Source organism: Pan troglodytes, chromosome 1 (assembly GCF_028858775.2).
Source record: "Pan troglodytes isolate AG18354 chromosome 1, NHGRI_mPanTro3-v2.0_pri, whole genome shotgun sequence".
In the NCBI taxonomy this organism is placed as follows: Eukaryota; Metazoa; Chordata; class Mammalia; order Primates; family Hominidae; genus Pan; species Pan troglodytes.
The window spans coordinates 42,037,662-42,061,298 of NC_072398.2; the positions used below are offsets into that span (position 1 = coordinate 42,037,662).

At 40.1% G+C, this 23,637-nt stretch overlaps 1 long non-coding RNA gene and 1 other non-coding gene across 2 annotated transcripts; one reads left to right on the forward strand and one right to left on the reverse strand.

The window, feature by feature from the left end:
• Window positions 1–2,653: 2,653 nt before the first annotated feature.
• On the reverse strand, window positions 2,654–13,853 carry LOC129138148 (uncharacterized). The gene is made up of 2 exons (XR_008541180.1): window positions 13,797–13,853; window positions 2,654–6,098 (listed from the first exon to the last, which is right to left on the reverse strand). It is a non-coding gene; the product is annotated as an uncharacterized LOC129138148 (long non-coding RNA).
• On the forward strand, window positions 9,465–9,571 carry LOC112207494 (small nucleolar RNA U13). The gene has a single exon (XR_002941930.1). It is a non-coding gene; the product is annotated as a small nucleolar RNA U13 (small nucleolar RNA).
• Window positions 13,854–23,637: the final 9,784 nt, after the last annotated feature.

A 23,637-nucleotide genomic window follows, 5' to 3' on the forward strand; every position in this document is an offset into this window, starting at 1 on the left:
ACGTAGAATGTATGAGGGAAAAGGTGCCTGAGCAGCTTCCTGAAGCTTTAAAAGACCGTTGGCCTCGTGTTTTAATGCAATTCATGTATTGGTCTTTGTCACATCGGATAACATTTTAAAGTTAAGCAGGGTACTTTTTTAATTGAAATTCCTTGAAATTCGAGTCCTCAGTTTTTTCTTCATTTGTGTAAAGTTTAACGGGGGGATTTAATTTTCTCAGCTTTTTGTTAAGAGCACTTCCTCCAAAAATTTTTTTTCAAGTAATAATGCTCTGCTTTGGGTTGGTTTTTGTAAGATTTTTTGCACACCTAAAGAGTGTTTGCTTTTGTGCTAGCCTTATCCCTCCACTAAAGTTATTTTAAATAATTTCACATTTCTGCAAATTAGCACTTTGCTTATCTGCAATCTTTTACTTGGATTTTTGAAGTTTTAAAGTAATTGGAGTAATACTGTTGAACGAGCTAGTTTCACTTCCAAAATAGAAAAAATTGTAAATCCTTGCCTTATGCAGCTTTCTCAGAATTCTGCTTCTTCCTAGTACTAGATGTGTAGCCATTTGTTTAGTGGACTAATCCGCAAGGCACACCCTCTAAAACTTAGCTTCACTACAAGATCTTCCAGATAAAAGTTTTCTACCTCTTTTCTTAATTATTCTGATCAGGGATGCTAAATTATAATTTGTTATGTATTATCTCACATAATGTGAAGAGGCTTAATGTTGTGAAGTTTTGTTATTTTGGTCTCATTTTTTATTAAGTATCTCACTTAGAAATTCAGTGGTATACTTTAAAGCACTTGGATCTTTTTCAGCATATCTTCCTAGCAAATGTTTTAAAATTGACATTTATTTTTAGCAGTTTCACTTGGTGAAGGTGGCCATATAAAATTAAGGAACATTTGAACAATATAAAAGAAAAGAACTTTTAAGGAACAATTCACAAAGTTTGTTTGAAATCGTCAGATGACATTTCTTGAGTACCTTTTGTGTGCATAGTTATTTTAGACAATATAAGCTGTTATGGTCAGCATAACTTAAAAGTGTTTAGTTTTCTATTTTACTGAGCCTTAAAAATAGCACTGATGAGCTTATGATACTTAATGTTTGGCAATCATAATGTGTTCAAATTAATGGGATTGAAAATCTCTCCACACCTGACTCTCATCTGATCTGGATGGTTTTAGTTTTGTATCTTTTTTACTTCTCCCAGAAAATACTAAATTTAAAACTGTAAATTAAGAATATACCACTAGATAACAATTATCAAATTGAGCTTTATGCATCATTACTCAGAAAGCCTGCCTTCCTTTCTTTGCTACTTCAGGACACAGAGTTGACATTTGCTTACTACAGCTTTAGATCTAGAAGTTTATTCATGCAACAAATATTTATTGAGTAATTTATACTGTGCCAGGCATGTTTTGATATGTTTCTGTCATATGGTTTGATATGTTCCAACATAAGTTTCTGTCACTTTAAAATTCAGTATATATTTTCTACAGTGGGTAAATTTAACAAATGGAAAGGAATAGAACACTGATATTTTACAGAATTAAACCCCTTCATTGTAAGGGCTTTGTTTACATATTAAGTGTCAAGTACTTATTCAGGGGATCTTATTTCATTCTATTTTATCTGTTATCTAGGTTGTCCATTTACCGGCTGGACACTGATACTCTGTCAAATTCCTTTCAAAAATGACTCTTTAGTCTGCTGAAATTTAGCACTAGTACTTTAGTGTTCTGATCCTGGAAAATTCAAGGTGAAGCTTTATTTGTGGACCATCTGATTTAATTATTGAGGATTAAAAACCTAAACCTTTGCTCATTCTAAACTCAAGCTTTTAAGCCTCACAGAATTTACAGGGGTTTGCTTTTTGTTTGTTTGTTTTTTCATTTTTTACTGTGCTTATTAAACTCTTGGAATTAGTTATTAAAGGGAGTAAATTCTCATCTTGGGAATTTTGAAAATCTATGAACTTACAACTTTCAGGAGGATTAAATGTCTTAAGTTTTGTACTAGAGCAGAATGAAATCTTTCCTATTCATTGAGTTTTTGCCTGCCATAGAGGAATTTTTTTAAAAATTAAAATGACAGTTTATATTAGTGGCAAAGTGAATAAAGACCTCACTTTCCCACCCCACCCTTCTTCCTTTCTCTTACTCGTCTTTGGATTAAAGGTCAGGTGTAGTACTATGAAGATTCACTCCTGAATAAAGTGATTTCAGAAGCTAAAATTTAACATACCTGGAAATTTTGTGATGTATTAGCCAAGTGAAGACATTAGTGTGTTCCATCTTTTGCTAATGGTTCATGGTTGATTTATTCATTGTTTCCCATGAAATTAGCATAGTCAAGTGGTACCCTTGACGCTTGACTGCTGGTCAGTTTGACCCTGTTTTTAACAACTAATGTAGTCATGCCGCTTGATTATTCCATGAAGTCCCAGCAAAATAATAATGAGGAATTAACTAACATTATGTTATCTATCTAATTTGTCTGTGTCCCTAAATGCCCATGCCTAACTTGCTTCTCTAGTTTATTCCTTCTGTGGAGGGATTAAAACGTGGGTGTTGCAAGTTGCCCTAAGCTAAACATAGTTTTCTTACATCTTTTTGGAAAAAAAAATGGAATGGGAAGTATGCAAGATTAAGCAACAGTGATTTTTTTTTTTTTTTGACAAATCAGGTGGCCTTCCTAAACATACTAAGAATTATGTTCTTTCATGTGTGGAGACACATTTGTTTGCAGCACTTTAAAACATATATATGGAATAAAAGTTTACATGTTGGCCCTCTAGGGATCTAATTAAGGACATTAAAGTACAATTCTTGAGCTACTAACCATCAGCTCTTCTTAATCAAAGATTGCCATCAGTGTAGAGTGTATCTATTGGCACAACATTCTGGTGTTTTGATAACAGTAGAACTCAATTTCAGTAACTATTAGGAGTATGGTCTGTGCCCTAGCATTAAAAATGTTACTTATTATTATAATGTGAATATCTTGTATTATTATACAATGCAGTATTCAAATTTGTCCTTGTAGTGCAGAGATGACTGATAATTTCTAAAAGATTTGATCCTTAAAACTTGTTTCCAAGCAGACTTATAAGGAAGCTGATTTTTGAGTCAGAGGCCTTAAACGTGTCCTATACAAGTGGCATCATTTTAAGTCCAAAGTGAAACACTTGATTTGAATAAGCTAGTTTATTAACTAAAGCTGTTTTCTTATGTTACAGTATTTCAGCACATTTCATTCCACATAAAAAGAATATTAAGTGTCGCTGGTTGTGGGAGAGTGTTTATTTTTCTCAAAATTATCTAGCATTTTGCTTACAGTGCTTTGAATATTTGACTTAAAATTATTATTGATGTTGAATTGTAGGGTGCTGATTTAGGTCTTGATTCATACACATTTAAAGGAGGTTGGTAACCCCCTCATGGTAGAGTGAAGGGAGAAAAGGGCCAAGAGGACAAAGTACCACTGATAAAGAAGAGATTGTCAAATAGATGCATTCCTAGTCATGAATTACGCTTTTCCAAACATTTTTAAAGCAATGCCTTTGTGTCAACTCAACCCTTCTTCCCCATTTCTTGTCATAGAATGTAGCATGGCCATAGGTGAAAAAGCTTATCATTAAAGTATGAAACCATGAATTATAAGCATTTTGCCATGATGCCCTTTTATACATATGTTTTTAAAAGTACTAACCAACATATAGGAGTTTAGGAATGGTGAAGATATAATTTGATTAAGTTGTAGGTAAACAGAAAGGATCATCTTAGGCTCAGAATTTCTAATATAATTACATGAGTCTACTTTATAAACTGGTATAGGCTATGTAATTAGCCCGTAAGTTACTTAAAGGACCAGGGGACCTAATTTTTGTCAGTTTTCCAGTCACATTGGTGCCATTCAGGACTCCAGCTGTTTACAGGAAATATGTACTTAGCAGAATAGTATTTTTCCTTGAAAAAAATTTGAATTCAGCCTAAATACAGAATGAATATGAATAGCTTGTGAAAAGGGTTAGAGAACAACAATATTCCTATAGTTTCTGTATTAATGCAGTAGAGACAGAGGTTCCTAACACAAAAAGAAAACCACAAGTAAAGACCGTCAAATTAGAGCTTTAGAATATGACTTGAAAAAGTAGGGATGGGCAAAACAGCATAAGAAAATATTTTTTCTTAATGCAGATGGACAGTGTTTTCTTGTTTTAAAAATGTTTTGCCTACTTGCCAGCATTTTTTGAAGTAATGCACTGCTGCTACCTGGAAGATGTCTAACTTCATTTTCTACAACTCTTATGTGATTTTGCCATTGTCATTAAGATGCATTGATTTTATTTATGAGGTGTATGACTTTAAATATCTAAATGCTGTATTAAGTGACTTGTTTCAAAGGAATAAATGAAGTGAAAACGTTGTTTGAGTATATTTTGGGATCAGGGCAGATATGGCCACTGAACGGCTATTTTACTCAATATACATATTATCAAAAGCTTACCGAATCTTTAACTAAGGTACCAAAATCTGCCAAATATCACCCTTTAGGCGGACTCAATGAATGAGACAGGAGAAACTAAGGTATTTCTCCTTAACAACGAAAGGTTGAAATTCCCATTCATTGACTAAATTTTTTTCTAAATCCAATCCTACAAGTTGTAATTCAATATTTGTTGCTGACAAGTTGTCAGTGTGGAAAGGCTTAATATTTATTTTCTAATAGACTGCAATCTTTGTGAACTTAGATCTGTTTGAAAACAGCAACATCACTATAGGAGGGTTTAATTTCATCTTTGGCAATGTCAACATTTAAACATGTATTTGAAGCAACCCTGTGGCTATTACAATTGGCCAGAGTTCAGGTTCCCTAACTAAACTAAACTATTTAACCCATTCTTTCTCATTGAAAGCTTTAAAATTATGGACGTGGAAGTATAATAATATCTAATCAGTTTGTACAGCAGCATAAAATATATCTCTGGGGGTCAGCATACATCCAACATAAGAATAAGTCAAGCCAAACTTCACATTACAAGGTTCATAAAGAATCGGTTGGGTTGTGTGATGGAAGCTTATTGAATAATTAATTGTGCCCATAAAGCAATGCTTCCCAAAGTTGGTCATCACATTACCTGGGAACTTGTTAGAAATGCAAGTGCTCAGAAGGACATCAGAAATTGATGAGACCCAACAATCAATTTTAGTAAGCCCACCAGGCGATTCTGATGCATGATTTAAAAAAAAAAAAAGTTTGGGAATCGTGGCTATCACCATGGTGGTTTAAATGAACCATTAATCAACTTGTGAGAGATCTCTTATGGCTTATACCAGTTTTATGTCCTTAGCCTCATGCAATTCATTTTCACTCACCACTTACAGTTATTAAGTTTACAGATAATGTAAATCCAGAGAAGATTTGTAGAACAATGAATGACAATTCAAAAATCTCAACAAGCCAAAAAATCCTAACGTTGAATATTCCTAAATGTGAAGTCCTGCCCTTGAATTCTAAACAATCCATTATGTGAGTTCAGCATGAGGGAAAACCTGGCTTTATAGTTGGTTTGACAAAAGATGAAGCAATGGTACTTAATTCTAATTCTGATCCGAATAGAGTACTATGGCTTAGGTTGCAAAAATAGCTGCATTTTAATACTTGAAAGAGCAGGAAAAAGGAAGCAATAGTCTTTTTTTCTTTTTTTTTTTTTTTGAGACAGAGTGTTGCTGTGTCGCCCAGGCTGCAGCGTAGTGGGGTGATCTCGGCTCACTGCAAGCTCCGCCTGCCGGGTTCACACCATTCTCTGGCCTCAGCCTCCCAAGTAGCTGGGACTACAGGCGCCCACCACCATGCCCAGCTAATTTTTTGTATTTTTAGTAGGAATGGGGTTTCACCACATTAGCCAGGATGGTCTTGATCTCCTGACCTCGTGAACCGCCTGCCTCAGCCTTCCCAAGTGCTGGAATTACAGACGTGAGCCACTGCGCCTGGCCGCAATAGTCTTAATGTTGGTCATGTTGCATTGGAGGTTTGGATGTGGGTTTTACCTGTAAAATGTGGTGAAAAACAGGTTTGATGGCCGTCGTGGAGGCTGAAGAAATGAGGGGGAAAAGAAGAGATTGACATGTTAGCTAACTTCAAATTTTGGGACATGTATAAAAGATGAATTAGATTTATTCTCTGAGGCCCTAGAGGAAAGAACTCAGACTAAAAAAGGATAGATATTGTTGCAAAGTAAACTTACATTAAAAACCTAACAAGAATGAAAATGAAAGCTATCAAAATACATTAGTAATGGAGGTAGTCTTTTGCATGAGAAATAGTGCTAGAAGTCATTAGGTCCCTATCATCTTAAAATCTGTTTTACGGATGCTAGAGAGAATGTGGAGAAATAGGCACGTGTTACACTGTTGGTGGGAGTGTAAATTAGTTCAACCATTATGGAAGACAGTGTGGCGATTCCTCAAGGATCTAGAACTAGAAATACCATTTGACCCAACAATCCCATTACTGAGTATATACCAAAAGGATTTAAATCATTCTGCAATAAAGACACATGCACACATATGTTTATTGCAGCACTGTTCACAATAGCAAAGACTTGGAACCAACCCAAACGCCCATCAATGATAGATTGGATAAAGAAATGTGGCACATATACGCCATGGAATACTATGCAGCCATAGAAAAGAATGAGTTCACGTCCTTTGCAGGGACATGGATGAAGCTGGAAACCATCATTCTCAGCAAACTAACACAGGAACAGAAAACCAAACACTGCATGTTCTCACTCATAAATGGGAGTTGAACAATGAGAACATATGGGCACAGGGAAGGGAACATCACACATTGGGGCCTGTCAGTGGGGTGGGGTGTAAGAGGAGGGATAGCATTAGGAGAAATACCTAATGTAGATGACGGGTTGATGGGTGCAGCAAACCACCATGGCACATGTATACCTATGTAACAAAACTGCACGTTCTGCACATGTATCCCAGAACTTAAAGTATAATTAAAAAAAAAAAAAATCTGGCCAGGCGCGGTGGCTTACGCCTGTAATCCCAGCTCTTTGGGAGGCCGAGGCAGGGTGGATCACGAGGTCAGGAGATCGAGACCATCCTGGCTAACACGATGAAACCCTGTCTCTACTAAAAATACAAAAAATTAGCCGGGCGTGGTGGCGGGCGCCTGTAGTCCCAGCTACTTGGGAGGTTGAGGCAGGAGAATGGCGTGAACCTGGGAGGCGGAGCTTGCAGTGAGCCAAGATAGCACCACTGTACTCCAGCCTAGGCGACAGAGCGAGATTCTTGTCTCAAAAAAAAAAAAAAAAATCTGTTTTAAATGCTAGTTATAACTACAAAAAGTAAAACGTAGTTTTTTTCTGTCCTCTTTACCATCCCATTAGAGCTTAGAAAAAGAGTGGCTTGTGCTCTTAGTTATGTGGTGAAGGCTACAAAGCAGGACATGTATTTGGCAAAGTGTATACTTACTGGATGGTAAGTATCTATGCTTATCTTATATCTCTAAGCCTGAATGAGACATTCAAGAACAGAAAAGCAGGCATTTCAAATATATTTTCTATTTTGTTTTGACTTGGATTGTCTTTGTCTCTATTTTGTTTATAAATTTTGAGGATATTTACCAGACGAAAACAAGACACAAACATATTCCCCTAAGCCCACTGAAACTTTTATGATTTCCTCATAAAATGAATTCAAGAATTCCTAAGAAACTATTAATAGCTCTCAAAGAATGAATAGCCTTCTCTCTCTTTGCTTTAGTAGCTGCCACTCTTTTAACTTCTCTGCCCTCTGACCTCCTAGAATTCCTTCCATACACGAAGTGAAGTTTTCTGATCTTATTCCTGTGGCATTTCTCTGTATTCACTTGGAGGACTTCATTAGTGAATCTTGAGGTATTGGAGCAGATGTCATAATGACTTGGCCATGTTCTAAAACCCTAAAGATGGCCCTGTTGAATCATTGCAATAAGCCGAAAAGCTATTAATCTGGAGTTGTTTGGAGTTGCTCCTGACTCAGGAGTCAGGTTTGAAATCAATACCGAAGTTAAGTACAAAATGTAGACAAAATTATTCCCAATAACCCTTACCTATCTCATTGAGTGTATAGACATCACCATAACTTATAAGTCCAACACAGCTAGTCCCCACGCTAGTGTTGGAAGAGTTCATGCTCACTCCTATGGTGCAGCTCTCTGAGGTCCCAACCTGCAGTGAGTGTGGCTCACTAGAGCACATTAATTGGTGGACCCTGAACTCTGATGCCTGTTCTCCTTGTTCTCTTAAGCTGTCAGAAGTACCACTCAGCCTCTCAGCATCTCAGCCACCCATTTTGGAACAGACAAATGTCTCCAGAGGAAAAGTGACTGGCCTCAAATGTTGGACACAACACACCAGACCTATCCTCACCTTGATCCAGGCCTGTGTCCTTAGTGCCTGCCAAATTCTTCACTATCTTTTTGGCTCTACACTGCAAACAGCAGGAGAGTTTGTCTGAATTACCCAGTCCAGCATTCCTGGAAGTGGAAGTCCTCAGCAGCACCTTTTCTAAGATAATCAAGAAACAACTACCATAAAAGCGTGGGTTTTTTTTTTTAAAAGATGTAATCTTGGAAATATCAGGTATGAAACAAATGATGTAATAATTTTTCTGTCAACAATGGAGGAAAGAAGGGTTTCGTAAGAATTTGTCAGGGTTTATTTAGAACTGTCCAATAGGAAAAGTCACTTTATCAAGTAACCATAAACATTTTTCTAACACAGTTCATTTCCATTCTGTCGGATATTTATATTGAATTAAATAGAAATGTCCTTTTTATGGAATAAGAATCTATTTTTAGAGTCTGTTATGTAGGACATTTCATAAAATTACTATTCCTAATTATGGACAAAATTTTACAGTTACTGGAATTCCAAACTTTCTTCCACTATGACTTAACTATTTTGTATTGGGGTTGATAACTCTTTCTCTAATGAATTTTATTGGATTGAATTACCTCTCCTAGAGTGTTAATATTATGGAGTACATTGATCAATTTGAGTTTTTAAACCTACAAAACTAAGGAGCAGATTTTGCATTATGTTGACATACTGCCAAAGTTACCCTCTCATTAGGTTCATCCTTTAACATCCAAAGATCTAGCCTTGTTTTTCTTACTCTTACAATGAAGATCAAGAAAATGATCTTGAATTTGGCTAGGAAAAGCTAAGGTAATAATTTATCTCGGAAAATTGTTAAATGGTTTAACAAATCCTCATTGAGCTTTTACTTATTGCAAAATATGGTGTCAAATACCCCAAGATTGCAATAATATTAATTCATTTAATAAACATTTCTGAATGCTAATGTCATGCCAGGAACTTCCCTAGGTGGTGGGTATAATTTGGAGGGAAAGAAAAAACAACACTACAAAGAAATAAAAATACAAGTGCTATGAGATCCTTTTGTAGTTCATAAGTGTGATGATTGGGGTTTTGCACTTACGTGTGGGATGTGATGACTCTCTCAAACCTTGTTATGACATCAGCACATCACCTGTCTGATGTGAAAAATAAATACAGATGCTATGAAAAGAACAATTGGGTGGGAGAATCGAATTAAAATTGGTGAATCTGGGAAAGACTTTGAGAAGGTGACATTTAAGCTGAAATCTGAAGCATGAATAAGAACTAATCAGTTGAAAACTAAAATCATTTCAAATAGAGGGTACAGCATTTGCAAACATGATGTTGCAGAAGGAAATGAAATATTTTTCAGACCAGTCTGGTCACAGTATGATAAACAGGAGAAGGGGACATGAAATAAAGTATTAGAAGCAGGCAAGGATCCAGATTTGCAGCATCTATAAGCTATATTAAGCATTTCCTCGAATTCATATTTAACAGGCTTTATTTGCTTATTTTATGTTTGTGCCCATAATTACTTTGTAAACTCCACAAGGGCAGGAACTAGTTGTGACTTTTGTTATTGTTGTATTCCTAACACCTAATAAGGGGCTGGATCTACAATAGACATTCGATATATAGTTGAATGAATGAACATGTGAATGAACAAAGTCAATGAAGTTTATTCCTGTAAAGGAATAAAGTTATCCTAAGATCATTGGGAGGATATTCAAGCATTTTAAGGAAGGCATCAGATTGATGTTCCTCAAAATTTACTGTAACTGCCCTGTGGAGAAGAGATTGAAGAGGGCGGAGTGGAAGTGGACTACCAGTGAGGAGGAGGCTACTACAGTAACATATGGAAGTGATGACGGTGAGCATTATCATAGTTAGCATTTATTGAGTGCTCACAGTATACTCAGCACTCTTCATGTATTATCTCATGTAATCTTCACAATAACTCTATAAGTTATGTGCTATTATTATCATCTCTATTTTATAGATATGATTACTGAGAATTATAAAGTTTAAACTGCCTCAAGGACAAACAGCTAATAAGTGGATGATGGCTTGGGCCAGGTAGATGTCAAGAGAAGAGGATAGATGTAAGATATAATTTAGAGATAGGATCTCCAAGACTTGGTGATGTGGAATAATATTTACTCAATCAACTGGTAGGAAAAAGTGACATTTACTGATTCATGGAAGATGAAGGGGGGAAGTATTTGGAGAGAATAGAGAAGAAAAGAGTTAAGACATGTTAAGTTTGAGATGTTTGTGAATCATGTGAAAGCAGAGACCATGTAGGCATCTACAGATCTGAAGTTCAAAAGATATATCTAAAGACAAAGACCTAAATTTTGGACTTGTTGACCTATAGATAAAAGCTGTGTGGATGGAAGAGAGAAGGTAGAGAGAGTGTATATAGGGAGGAAGACTCAGCACCAAGCTGCAAGTAACTCCCAACATTTAAGGAGCCAGGTAAGGGAAGAAGAACTAGCATTTAAAAGTTAGTTGAAGAAAGAGCCACCAAGGATAACTGAGGGTTCAGGAGAGATTAGAGAAGCAAGAGAACTTTATGTCATGGAATTCAAGAGAAAATAGTTTTTTAAAAAAACTGAAAGTGGCCAGCTGTGTTGGATGTTATAGAAAGACAAGATAGAGAAGAATTCAAACAGTCTATAGGATTTGGCAAACTGGAGTTCATTGACGACCTTAGCATGATCTGTTTTAGGGGAGTCAAGGAGAAAGTAGCCAGATAGAAATGAGTTGAAGAGTAAATAGGGATGTCTGGTTAAAGATAACAAGTTGAACATATTCACTAACCTCCACTCTCCCAAAACTTCAGTAAAATGATAGTAATGGAATTACACTCAAGGACAAAGAGATAGTGGGGTAAATAATAGCGACAACATTTCGGAAGTTAGTAAGCTGCTAACTTTCAAGTAATTTTTAACAAATTAGTTAACAAGCAGTTGGATGTGTGGTAACTGACAGCAGATTTTAAAAAGCTGATGGGAATTATTTTAGGAGAAAGGTCAAAATGATGATGCAGGAGAGAAGGTTACAGGGATAGAGTTGGTGAAATGAGATTCAGAGCACACATAATGGATGACAGGATTTTATAGGAAAAACATGGTTTTTGTTGTTGTACCGACAGGGAAAAAGAAGAAAATGGGTGCAAAGGAAGTTAGGTTTGTAAATTTGGGGATGGGAATGTGGCATTCCTGCCTCTTGACTACTGTTGTCATACTGAAGCTTTCAAAATTGGTGACAAAGTTGTTATATGAAAATGGAGTGAAAGAGAGGTAGACAGTTTATGGAGAGAGAAAAAGAGTGGTCTCAGAAAATGGGAAATCCAGCTTCCTAGAGAAAAGTAGTAATTGCCTGAAGTATAAAGTACCCATTTGAGGTTGTTACTCATGAATTTATAGTGGTACTAATCTGCCTGTTATGCGATCAACATAAAGATGTTAGTGACTCAAAGGAATCCAGTAACACCAAATCAAAAGCAAGAGCAGGAAATGCTGACATGTGGAGTCAACCATTAAACATGACATTTCTGGGAACCAAGACACCAGCAGGTAGGAGACAAGCGATTACAGTCTATTCAGTCTGCCATGCTTAGAGTTTTTGCCATGTGATATAGTGTGAATGTTCTGTCCCCTCCAAATCTCATGTTGAAATGTGACCTCCAAAGTTGGAGGTGGACCTAATGGGAGGCGTTTGGGTCATGGGGGCAGATCCCTCATGAATGTCTTGGTGCTGTCCTTTTGTAATGAGTAAGTTCTAAGTTCTCACATGAGATCATGCCCAGCCAAACCCCTTTTCCGTATCAATTACTAGGTCTCAGGTATTCCTTTACACCAATGCAAACAGACTAACGTACTATGTGATAAGTGTATGTTCCATGGCCCTGTCTATTGTTAATAATGAGTCATTATAGCAAATAAAATAAATATTAATAAATGTATACTGAGTACGCATGTTAGCACCTCCTTCCTCTCTCTTGCTCCCTGTCTCACCGTGTGACACTGCCTGCTCTCCCTTTACCTGCTGTTACTATTGTAAGCTTCCTGAGACTCTTACCAGAAGCTTAGCAGATGCTAGCACCATGCCTGTACAGCCTGTAGAATCATGAGCAAAACAAACCTCTTTTCTTTTTTTGTTTTTTTTTGTTTGTTTGCTTGTTTGTTTGTTTTTAAGACAGGGTCTTGCTCTGTCACCAAGGCTGGAGTGCAGTGGCATAATCATGGCTCACTGCAGCCTTGATCTCCCGGTCTCAAGTCATCCTTTCGCCTCACCCCACGAGCACCTGGGACTACAGGTGTGCACTGCCATACCTGGCTAATTTTTGTACTTTTAGTAGAGACAGGGTTTTGCCATGTTGCCCAGGCTGGTCTCCAACTCCTGAGCTCAAGCAATCCCCCTGCCTTGGCCATCCAAAGTGCTGGAATTACAGGCATGAGCCACCATGCCAGCCAAACCTCTTTTCTTTATAAATTACTAGGTCTCAGGTATTCCTTTATAGCAATGCAAATGGACTAACACACCTTGCATGTGCACTTAGGGGGAAGGGAGGTGCCTAAGTGGGGAGGTTGTACTGAGAAAGGAAATCATAAACTAGCCTCTGACAGTCAAAGAGATGACCACAACAGCATGCAAGAATGGAGAAGGAGAGAACAGATGAGTCAGGTGAGCTGGGCTATAATTAGTTTCCACAGAGTCTGGTCATCAAACAGGCATTTACATACTAAGAGCAATGACACACATACCCCCCTCAAATGATGACCTATATCAACCAGGAAGTCTTATTCTTTCAGGTTTTTGACTGACTTTGGAAATCCTCCCTTTTCTGTAGTCCAGGCCTCCTTTCCAACTCTCTTGGAATGTTAGAGACTTGGTATATTTCTAAGCAAAAATAAAACAAAGCAAAAACAATATGAATTCCAGGGAAAACATTTAAGTACATGGAGAATGGGAAAAAGAAAATTTGAAATAGTGATTTATTTCAGCTAGGACATATATGTGTTTGCGGGGAGGGGAGGCTCAAGGCTTGTAAGTAACTTCGACTGTGATGTTTATGTTTTATTTCCTGAACTGGATGTTAGGTACGGTTATGTTTGTTATGTCAGTGTATCTGAAATATTTCATAATTTACAAAAAAAATAACGTTTTTGAGAGGAAAGGGAGGAAGAGAAAGATGATTTTTGTCTATGTCCCTGCTTCTACCTGGTAAAAGATAGGGGTTCCTCCTAGTTATCCTAATTTTATTATAACTGAAAAACTGTGTCTGTTCACAAATAAGACTGTTGCCTACTATCCTCTTGGAAGTTAATTCTCATAAGTCAATTCATTTTTTTAGCAAATGTTCAAATCACACACCTATGGAGCTAGATCAACTTCATTGACTTCATCCATGGGTGTGACTCTGGTTGCACTGAACTGCTGATTTGGAGATGCCCTTCCTGTTTTGTTAGTATTATGACATCATATATGTTTGAATGACACACCAGGGAGAGAGGTCATAGCCCGAAGTGCTCATTCAGCTGTGATATCCATAGGCTGCTGATAGGGTACTGGGTTATCCCAGGCTTCCTCCAACCTCCTTCCCATCCATTAGTCCTGCTCCACTTCATCTTTACCTTGGCCCCAGGATCACTGCCCTTTTTATTTCCTATCCAACCATGATCACAGAAAGAGAAAAGATGAAAGCCATGTGTCATCTTGTTATAAAACATATTAATAGCTTTAAGTAGGAAATGAAACAGAAAAGGACGAATCTAATTGCTAGAATTACACTTGCAAATTATCTGTGTATTTCATGATTCCCACTTGAGATTCCTTCCAAAATAGAGGCGGATTGGCATTATGCTGATTCATAGCAACCTTGATGTTATACTGCCTGAATTAAAATCTCTGCCCTGCCTCTTCCTAGCTACATGGCCTTGAAAAAGATTTTTAACCTCCCTGTAAAATTTAGATATTAACAAATGCCTACTTTTTTAAGTTAAAGACTAAATTAAAAGATACATGAAAATGCTCAGCACAATACCTAGCAAATAGCAAGAGCTTAATACATTTTGGCAATTATTGTGTACATTGATTTTAAATTTTCTCCCTGACCTTTTAATGCTAGTAAGTGGAATACCTCAAATCCTGATACCTATCAAGGATAATCTACCTGTAGGAAAAACCAGCTTCCAGGCAAAAATCGTATCTGTTAAGAGTGGTCTCTGTACCTGGTGGGAAATTTCTTCCCAAAAATAGTAGATTCTTCTACCTACTCTCTTCTCCCTACGAATTCCAAGTATCAGTCCATGAAAGGAGACAAGAGTTGCTAAACTGGTTGGTAGTTTGTTTTGTTTTTATTTCATAATATGTATTGCCACCTTCCGTGAACAGCCAAAAGAGAGCAGAGGACCAAATGACAGAGTGCATGCTCTCTCCTTTCAAGCTGTCCAGTCACTCTTTCATCAGGACACGGACCTCTTAGGGGATGAATGGTTTTATTTCCCCCAGAAATAAATTAGGCCAAGGAGATTGTTGGCAAGCACTGGGGCGAGACTGGCCCAACTACAGCATCCCTAGCCTGGGGACACCTTCCTCAGTGGACATGAATGGAATTGCTAGGCTTATGAGCTAGGAGTAGGCTTGGGGAAGAAAGTGACTTTCAACATCTAGAAAAGCTAGCAGCAAAACTGAACACAAATGAGTTTAGCTTAGAGAATTCAGGGGAAAACTAAGCTCCAAGTGGAAGAAGGTAGTTCTAGATGAAAAACCTGTTTCACATAGACCTATGGAAAAGCACACTGCCCAGAGGACTGTCTGCTTTCCTTTATATCAACATTAAATATATATACTATCTCTGCCTACTCCCTCCCTGCCACCTGTCCTTCCAGTCTCAGCCCAAACCAGCTCCTCCTCCTTCCAGCCCTCGTTTTTTAAAGAGCTCTTTATTAGCTTTAAACAGGAAAGGGGAGGGTAGGAGATGATTGGCTAAGAGGGAACAGCACCACCCTGCTCATTCCCCTCCCATTCCCTCCCTGAGGAAACAGCTGGAATGAGAGGTAGGGAGGGGAGGCTAGGATTGGCTGAGTCAGTGGCAGGGTGGGGGCCAGGCAGCACAGATGAAGCATTTACCTGTCTCGGTAAGTCAGGAGGAGCTCAAAAGGAGAAGAAAACAGTAGGAGGCAGGGGAAGCAGCCTCTGTCTCCATCTCTGCCCTTTGAAACAAAAGGGTATTTCTTTTCTCTCTTCAGCCCCCAACCCAGTGGAGGTGAGTTAATCACTAACCAACTATTGCTTATCCTATAGCAAGAGGAAGGGGTTTCATGGGAAATCAGAGCTACAGGGGAGGGGAGGTGTCCCTCTATACCCCAGCTAGGGAGATTTCCTCTCTGTTCCTCAACTCTCTGAGTCCATTCTGGGATCAGATCAGGTTGGTAGCAACTTGAGATTGTAGTATTTTTGTGGAGACTGGGGCTGGGAGGCACCTTCTTTTTCATTTATCCCTTTAGGTTGGATAGGCATATTGTGCAAACAACAAGAAAAAAAAATAGATTTGTTTCGGAAATTTCCATCTCTGAACAATTGAAATTGAGTTGTGATTTTAGAAAAGAACAGTTGAAATAGAGGGAGTCAAAATGGGGGAGAGTATCTTGGTTTTCCATAGCGACTGTAACAGGAAATTCTCCCGTGGCTTTACCAACTTGGTGTCGATCTTTATTTAAATAATGGGTGCAGTGTGTGTGTGTGTTTGATCATGCTCGTGTGATAATGGAGCTCTCTGTGTACAGGTGTGTTAGGCATGAGCTGTACTAGGTTGTTTGTAAAGGGATATGAGGTTTGGGCACATGGAGAAAACTTCAACTCCAGCTACCAGCTCATCTTTGGAAAACCCATGGATAATCTAGCTGCAAAGTCAAGTTTATTTGGGTTCTACTCAATTAACTTTCTGACTCTGCCTGTTAATAGACACAGAGACTGGCAAACAGAAAGCTACCTGGCTGTGCCGAGCCTCACCCACATGAATATTTCGTGGCTGCATGTCAAGTCTAGTTAGAGTTCCAAGTGGGGCTCAAGCCAAGGTAGTGTGGCAGAGTCCACAGACAGAGAAGCAGACCAGGGTGGTGGCTTTGTTTGTTTTCCTGCAGGTGTCCCAGTTGGCAGTTTGTGTGGCAGATTTACCTGCAGAAGGAAGGCAGATGTAGGAGTCGAGTCAGAGTAGCAAGTTGCCTCTCCATTATCCATCTTGGGGGGTTTAACCCTTTGGTCCCTAACTTTGACTCTTTTCCTCCTGCTGCAGAGAAGAGGGAAGTGGGAAGCCCTCAGTGCCAGGCTCAAGGGCCTGGCACACGCAGCCCTGAGTGAATATATGGGTTTTCCAGTCCTGGCAACTGGAGATTTAGGCTTGAGCTCACCTCACACCACAGAGCCAACACCCCACACTCACAGACTGAGGGCTGCCCTAGATGGTGAATTTAGGAATAAAGACCACTGGCAGTGTCTAACAAAGCTCTCCTATGCAGAGGGTATTTCTACCTGCTCCTTCCCTCAAACCCACTGGTGAAAGGGAAGATGATAATGTTGCCTAAACACATACAGAAACTTGCCCATGTGTTCATGGAGACGGATATGCAAATTGTGCAAGTTTTAGTCTTTCTGCTATTTTTCTTAGGATATTTTCCAGCCCAAGGCACATTTCTGGGTAGTCAACAAGAAGCAAAGACACCTGGATTGAAAGACAGGAAACCTCTTTGACTAGTAGGCAGAGAGGCAAAGCTCTTGGAGGACATGTGGGGGGTTCGTGGGAGGAGGATGAGAGGGACCTGGGTCTGATTAGAAGGTACAGACAAGCCAACCTGGAATGGAGCTGGAGCCCTCTCCCCACCCCACCGTCTCCAGATACCAGAACTTGAACTGTTCTTTATTTCCTCTCCTCCAAGGCTTGTCAGTATTTAGTATTTTAGTCAGTGGAGTAGTTAATATTTAATGTGTCTTTGGATGGGTGGCCCTGATTATAGGTGCTGCATATTTCTTAACCCATTCCCTCCTCCCGTTAAGTTCCCAAAGAGGTCAAGGGTTAAAAGATACCAAACTCTCACCTTGAGTGTTTTGTTTGTTTCTCAGTCTTCTTATCAGGGTTTCAATGGCTGCCCTGAAAGAGCCCCAAGGTTCAAGGTTGTGAAGTCGGTGAAAGGAAATGCAGCTTTCACCATTCAGATTCTTTAGGTCAGAAAACTAGGTATGGAGATGAGGTGACAGCGCCTCACTCAGCTTTGGTTTCAGGTTCAGATTCCTCTGTGCAGGAATTATGTAATCCCTAAAGACATGATCTTCCTTGGCAGTTGGTGTCATTTCTTTACTGTGGAAATATCTGCTGTTGGGGCAATACACTGGTCTGGAAGTATAAAGCTGAAGCAGATAATTTGCAGGGTTTAAGGTATGAAGTAGAAGGAGAAGGGGGTTTTAAGGCTTTTAGTATTTTAGTCAGGGGTGGCTAGTAACCATTCTCGGGGGCATGCCCCTCTTGCATCCAGATAGTCCCTGAAATGCTGTGTGGAGGGCTGCCCTGTATATGCATGTATAGGTCATTCCCTGTTTCCCTTAGGAAGGGCTAGTGGTAAGAGCCATAACTTTCTCACCCGTAAAATGAAGAAAACGTCACATCCTGCCTATGTTTCCAGATTATGCTGAAGATCGAATTAGCATATCTGAGAGTACTTTGCAAGCTATGGCATGCTGTGTTCTTGTGAAGCAGTGCTTTTCCTACCACTTTTATCTCTTCCAGCTACTTGAAGACATCCTAGGTTCTGAAACAAAAGTGTGATAAGCTTCCCTGGTAGGAAAGAGAGACTAGAAAATCTCTGTAAAGTCTAAAGCATACTTAGAAGCACAAGGGTAGTAATTTTCTCTGAAAGTAAGAGGCAGCATCGGCTCACCCATTCATAGAGAATATGATGTTAATTACAGTGAGTCACTTTAAATATTTACTGCCCTGATTTTACAGAGAAGAAAATTGGAACCCAAAACTAGACCCTTAGATCTACACTGACTTTTTGACAACAATGCCTTTGTCTTATACAGTTTTGTAACACCAGTGCCTATTATTAGGTGCTCATAAATGTTAGTTTAACTGAAAACATTGCCCAAATTTCACTGAGCCATATATTATCTAGGAAATTAAATATTTAAGAAAAAGCTCACAGTAATAGGTTAGAAACCAAGAAGAAGCCTTCCAAAAGCTCAACCTAATAGACCCTAGAACAGATGGCAAGTTCATTCATTCGGCATTTTTTGAGTGTTTTCTGTGTGCCTAGACTCACAGAGATGGAACTCCTTTGCTATAGTGGCCTCAACCCTACAAAATGTTAGGAATGGGTTAGTCCTCCCTGAACTTGGGCATCATTCATGGAGTGGGTAGCTGAGATGACTGAACTTCATCCACATGATTTCTCATGTTCCTGTTTCTTTGAGCTTCTGGGTATTGGGGAGTTAACCTCATGAAAAAACGCTAAGAGCTTCCTCACCCCACATTTATTTATCATTGGGCTTCTTTGGTGTCTCTGCCCCTCCAGTCCCCTCCTTATCTCCTAGGAGGATCTGGACCCCTATGAACCAGATGTCTGGCTCACTAGGGATCTCTCCTGTTTTCCCCCCAGTGTTCTGCCCCTCCCTACCTGCCCCTTTTAAGAGACTCCTCCCAAGCAGAAGAGGAGCTCCTTGGGGCTCCATACTTGCCAGCTCTATAGGGATGGAAAGCTGACTTACCCAACCCAGCCCAAACTTGACTTTGGCACTGGAAGCAATTATTACCAGAGGCCAAGAGAACATCTGCCCTGGCATCCAAAGCCCAAGCCTCCAGATCTCAAATAGATCATGTTTTCTTCTAGGACATTTTACCTAGTGTTGGGAGGGTTGGAAAGATGAAAGAAAATATAGGATGGCATTATAAGGAAAATATGGATTTAGAATCAGACAAACTTTATTCTAATTCTGGCTCTCCTCCAACTCTCTGTTTGATCTTGGAACTGTCTTTTCATCTTAATTCTTTTAGAATTTCATTTTAACATAGCAGACTCACTTCTGGCCTGCCATCTCCAGTGGAGTATTTCCCACAAACAGCCACATCAAAATCCTTGGGACTTTCAGAGGGAAGATGGCACTGCCATCCTTTGCTACTACTATTGTTACAATGACATTGAAACTTTTTTTCCCTAAGGAATTAGAGTTGGGAGGAAGCTACATGGGACATTTCTCTTGTTCATTTGACATAGGCTAGGGAATCTCATTGGGAATATGTGCAACAACAGAGGCACTAGAAAGAAAGAGATTCACTAGAAAGAAAATAGGTTTGTGTCAACCACTGCAGGTGCCCTGTTTATGCCTCCAGGCTAGGGAGTTAAAGATGGGTATCGTAGAGGTGGTTGTGATGATGTTGATGATATTGACTGTGATAGCAGGTGACAATTTGCTCTGTGCAAAGTGTTTTACATGTTCTCACAATAACCCCATGAGGTAGGTATTATTAAGGGACCTGTTTCTTCTCTCAAGTCTACAGTCTCCCATCAAACCAGAATCCTTCTTTTCTGAGATCCTGTTTCTCTTGTTTCAATTTAGTTTGATCCTAGATAGATCTTGTCTTTTTCTTGTTACAAGAACAATAATAGTTAATTATTGACTCATGAGGTCTTAGGGTGTTTACTACCAACTAAACTGTGCTAACTGTTCTCTCATTTAATCCTTATACTAACATTATTTAATGAGGAAAAACAGACTCAGAGTAATTTGCCCCAAGTCACATAACTGTAAATGGCTAAACTGGGATTTGAGCCCAGACCCAACTAACTCCAGAACCCAAGGTATTGACGCCTGTAATATTTATTGCTTATAGTAATGAAAATGTAGATTAAGCTCCTTGGTTCAGAGAAAAATGTAAGAGAAGTAGTAGAAGCTTCTTTCTGACTAGACTGCCTCTCCACCAACTAAGTCTGTCCTTCTGCATGTATTTAAGCCAGCTTCAGGGTCCTTCCATGCAGGCCGGGGGTGTCAGGCAGTGGCTGTTCATGCCCCCCTTCCAGCTCTCTGCTTGCTTGGTGTCCTTCCCGCCATGCCGCCCAGGGCCTGGGCAGAGCCTTGCCGAAGCCTCGGCTCACGTGTGGCTTTGATTCTTCTCTTTTCAGGCCCGGCTTGGGACATTGTTCACTTCCGCTCGCTTCCCCTCTAGGAGCCCCCTTTGCCATCCCTGTGCCTTGTTTCGGGCGATGCCCGAGAGGGAGCTGTGGCCAGCGGGGCCTGGCTCAGAACCCGTGACCCGTGTCGGCAGCTGTGACAGCATGATGAGCAGCACCTCCACCCGCTCTGGATCTGTACGTAATACTCTCCCTCCCGCAACCTGGTCTGCTCTCTGCACACCTGCCCTGCCCTGCCCTGCCCTATCCTTTCCTGCCACCCATCCTGGCTCACTGCACCTTCTCTTTCATTGTTGGGGAGTGATTCACAACACCAGTGGGTGCTTTCTGCCTGAGTCAGCCCTGGCTCTATAGAGAATAGGATGGGATGACCTTAGAGAGCAACTGGGCAAATGAGACTTTTTCCGCCGATTTTCATTAGGTTGGGGGTTGGGTTGAGCAGAGAGAGTAGGCCTGTAATCTGAGGTCATGGTGGAAACCAGAACATAGATTCTTGTAGCACATGGATTATTGAAGTTCTCTGCAATGAGCAGCATTACTTTAGTCTCTTACAAAGATCAAAGAAAACAGGTAATTAGGAGCCTAGGTTCTGGAACCAAACAGATCTGAGTTCTCTACTTATAAGCTGTATGACCTTGGGCAAATTACTTAATTTCTCTAAGCTTTAGCCTCCTCGGTTTTCAAATGGGATAGTTACTGTTCATACCCAATTCAATTTGTGGGGAGTAAATGAGATACAGGTAAAGCACCTAGCATATGCCTCTATATAGAAAAGAGTCAGCCTTTCTAGGAGCAGAGACTGAGAATCTTCCAAAGTCACTCTGTTTAGCTACTTGTGAGTGGCATTTAATAAACTGTAATTTTTCTGGGCATGAATTTAAATCTCAGTTGTTGTGAGGCTGGTGTGAAAGAGTAAATCTGTGCTGCATCCAGACGCAAACATTTGTTGTTCATGCTTGTCACATACATAAGAATCCTGGAGAATTTATGCTTTTTTGCATTGTATCCTATAGAGGTATTTGAAAATTTAAGGGTGTCTACTGAATGTCAAGATGTTTAAGACAACCAATGGATTTTGATATGTAAAAATAGAGTAGAGAAAGAAACACACATGCACAAATCCAAAGTGCAGACAATCATACAAATTTCATTTTGACCCTAGATAATGGGGCTGTGGAGACGTCTTTCTATGTCTTTTAGGCTGAGGCCAACGTGAATAGTCACATAGCACTGGACACAGAATGTGACAGGGATTAAAGGTTTTCAAAGTGAATCATTCATGAAGGAGAAACTCAGAGTCAGCTTATCCTTGGCAAGGCTATTTTAGGAGGAAGAGGACAATAAAGATATTTTTCTTCAAGAAACTCTTGGAGTCAGCTTCAGAGCTTCCAGGGGCTATATTTGGGGCTTCCTTTCACATGTAGGCCCACATGCGAAAGGAAGTTCCAGAAGCAACTGGAAGGGTTATTCTGCAACCCTCTCCCCTCCCTCCAGGATATTTTTAGAGCTGTCTCAAAATCTTCCCTGGCCATCTGAGTGGGCCTGAAGAATATACAACTCTGAAGTGTCCCAAATATTAGGAAAAGGGGTGGAGATGCCAAGAAGAGACTTGGCCCAAATTTCTTATATTCCAATTTGCCCTTTTGTTTTCCCTTCAACCTCCTCTGTGGAAGAGCAACTATTCCAGCAAACTTCTAGCCCCATACAACATAGACAGTAACTGTCTGAGATGACCATTATTATTTTCTTCCAAAAACCTCTATGTACTCTCTCATAATGAATATGATCTACTTTAAGATCTACTTAATATTTAATACTAAGCTGCTTTTCCCTCCTCCCATACCATCCAGTTTCTCCACCAACCTCCCCCTTTAAGTTAATATTTGCTTTAGAAATGCACACTTACTTGAACATTAGCCAGAGCCAAATGTCATCAAGAAAGTAAATGTACAAGGGGAAAAATTCCCGTATGGAATGCATTTCAAAGTCAAGTACAAATCATTTAGTACATTTATCTGTGGCCAGTCATGCCACAGTTCCTACTGGCCTGGCAGCTCATAGCTGGCTGCATTTCCTGCTTTTCCTCATACTGTCCTTGACATACCAGATCAAGTATGCAGAAGTACTTTTAAAAGTTAAAAGCAATACCACTGAAGTTTCAGGTCAAATTGTTATGTTGCACTTCTTATTTGGAGCTAAATCAGAGGTGCTCAAAGTGAGATGTTTGACAAAGGCTGTCAAACATTGAAACTTGGGACTGCTTCTAATCTGTGCCCCTACGCATTCAAGCCAGGACTGAGCAAAAGAAATGTCCCTGCCATGTGCCTGCCCAGCTCCAGAGCTGGGCGCTAGTGGGCCAGCCTCCTGACAGACTCTGTCCTGCCTGGTGCCTACAGTTTCAGGAGGCAACTCCAGCAGCTTTGCAGAGTAGCAGGAGGGAAAGGTTTCCAGCTCTTCAGCATTCCTTCCTCTCTGCAGGGTGGTTCTCAGGCCCCGCCAGTTTCTGCGGAGGGAGCGCTTTCTCACAGCTCTCTCTCCCTCTCCTGTTCTTCTTCTCGCCCTCCCCCCGCCTCCCCGCCCCCGCCCTCAACCCCAAACCCAACAGAGTGATAGCAGCTACGACTTCCTGTCCGCTGAAGAGAAGGAGTGTCTGCTCTTCCTGGAGGAGACCATTGGCTCACTGGACACGGAGGCTGACAGCGGACTGTCCACTGACGAGTCTGAGCCAGCCACAACTCCCAGAGGTTTCCGAGCACTGCCCATAACCCAACCCACTCCCCGGGGTAAGGCAGACCCTCTGGGGTAGAACCCCAGCAAAACCCAGAAAATCAATATGTCCCCTCCGGCCACTTTCTACCTCGCCTGCCCTCTACCCCAAGGGTCACAGGCAGAAGAAGGTGTAGCCACACTCCTCACCACTCTCCTGGCTAGAACAGAGCCTTGTCCCTGGAGGGAAGGAGGGACCCCTGGCAAGCCAGCTTCCTATGTCTGTCTATGAAGTATCAGAGCCCTAGAAGGGAAAGGGGTTTGAC